Source organism: Schistocerca nitens, unplaced genomic scaffold (assembly GCF_023898315.1).
Source record: "Schistocerca nitens isolate TAMUIC-IGC-003100 unplaced genomic scaffold, iqSchNite1.1 HiC_scaffold_178, whole genome shotgun sequence".
Classification (NCBI taxonomy): Eukaryota; Metazoa; Arthropoda; class Insecta; order Orthoptera; family Acrididae; genus Schistocerca; species Schistocerca nitens.
Window position 1 is genome coordinate 2,501 of NW_026045719.1, and position 2,500 is coordinate 5,000.

Genomic DNA, 2,500 nt, shown 5'->3' on the forward strand with positions numbered 1-2,500 from the left:
CGTCACCCAGACACTCTATCACACACTACTCTCTGGCTGTAACAGACACAGACAAGATATCTAAGCACCAGCATGGAACAACATCCAGTGCATCCTCTCCGCCACATTACACCATTCACACTATGATAACAAAACCAGGAGGTCCACCCCAAAAACAGAATATCTCACTCTTCCAACAACCATCATTACTCAGATAAGCCACAAACACCCACACATGTCCTAGACAGGGGTGCAACCAACACCACCACACTGCCTTGTCTCACAGCATATAAGCAATGGCAGGAATGAAAGACACAGGCCTGCCACTCCCTTGCCACACCCACGCAACCGGCGCACCACCTCCCCTGAGAGAAAGATGCATCCTGACGTGACACATCTCAGGGTGCCTCAGGCGTCCACTTACCATCATCACTATGAACGAACCTCGTCCCCTCCCCCCTCATACACCATCCCTTAACCTAACCTATGTTGCACCTTAACCTAACCTATGTTGCACCTTAACCTAACCTATGTTGCACCTTAACCTAACCTATGTTGCACCTTAACCTAACCTATGTTGCACCTTAACCTAACCTATGTTGCACCTTAACCTAACCTATGTTGCGCCTTAACCTAACCTATGTTGCGCCTTAACCTAACCTATGTTGCGCCTTAACCTAACCTATGTTGCGCCTTAACCTAACCTATGTTGCGCCTTAACCTAACCTATGTTGCGCCTTAACCTAACCTATGTTGCGCCTTAACCTAACCTATGTTGCGCCTTAACCTAACCTATGTTGCGCCTTAACCTAACCTATGTTGCGCCTTAACCTAACCTATGTTGCGCCTTAACCTAACCTATGTTGCGCCTTAACCTAACCTATGTTGCGCCTTAACCTAACCTAAGTTGCGCCTTAACCTAACCTAAGTTGGGGCTTAACCTAACCTAAGTTGGGGCTTAACCTAACCTAAGTTGGGGCTTAACCTAACCTAAGTTGGGGCTTAACCTAACCTAAGTTGGGGCTTAACCTAACCTAAGTTGGGGCTTAACCTAACCTAAGTTGGGGCTTAACCTAACCTAAGTTGGGGCTTAACCTAACCTAAGTTGGGGCTTAACCTAACCTAAGTTGGGCCCTAACCTAACCTAAGTTGGGCCCTAACCTAACCTAAGTTGGGCCCTAACCTAACCTAAGTTGGGCCCTAACCTAACCTAAGTTGGGCCCTAACCTAACCTAAGTTGGGCCCTAACCTAACCTAAGTTGGGCCCTAACCTAACCTAAGTTGGGCCCTAACCTAACCTAAGTTGGGCCCTAACCTAACCTAAGTTGGGCCCTAACCTAACCTAAGTTGGGCCCTAACCTAACCTAAGTTGGGCCCTAACCTAACCTAAGTTGGGCCCTAACCTAACCTAAGTTGGGCCCTAACCTAACCTAAGTTGGGCCCTAACCTAACCTAAGTTGGGCCCTAACCTAACCCACGTTGCGCCCTAACCTAACCCACGTAATTGTTTGTTATATGAATCTAGAAATTCGTGTAGCGTTGCCTAATCGCAACCCTCTCAACATAGTTCGCTGCGCGCACACTCTGGTGTCCTGCGTATTGAATCATGTTACGGTGCCTACCCTCACAACATCTAGCGAGTGTTGCGTACGTTCCACATGGTCCCGCTATCCACTGTAATGTGTACTGCTATAAGACGTATATCGCCCCCCCCCCCCCCCCCCCCTCCCCTGTCGCCTCTAGTTCGTCAGTCAGGAGTTTGCGTGTTCAATGAGCTTCGCAGCTGTGCAATGGCATCGGCATACGTACGCGGGCCACCTTCCACGTGTTCTCTCGTGCATACGTCGCAGCATGTATGTGGACTGATGTGGCGTGTCGTGACTCATAACATCCAGGCATGCAAGACCCATTGAATTCGCAAATGTAGATGGACGTCTACGTTTGCTGCCCAAGTTACGCAAATGAACTGGAAATCCGTTGTTGCGCGGTTGTTCGCGCTGGAGGTGAATCGTTGATATCGACGATCGGTACAGGTATTAACCGGTTGCTTCAGCGACACCCGTCATACCCACGAACGTGAGTGGGCATGTGGGTATGAAGCGATACGCGGCGGTGGCTGGGTGGGACCGTCCCCGGCCGGTGAGGGGGGGGCGCCCGGCGTGCTGGCCGCGCGCTGCGTGGGCGCACGCGCGGCAGCCGGCTGGTGGGGGCGCCCAGTGGCAGGCGCGCCGGCTGACGGACGCGGCAGGCGGCGCATCTGCGTGCCGGCGCACCCAGCGCGCGGCGCCGTGCGGCCAAAGTGGGTCCTCCCGGGCCCGGTGCGAAGCGCGGTGGACATCTGCAGTGTGCTGGTCCGATTGAGGACTGTGTGCGTTGAGGATGCGCCGCCGCCCGGCACTCGGCGCCGCGACGCCGTCTGCTGCTCGGTCGCCCCCGCGGTTCTCGCAGGTGGTTTGTATCGCAGCTGTGCGGATGTGTTGGCGCGTGCGCTGTGCTGGGAGAGTTCGCTTTGGCACCCAAG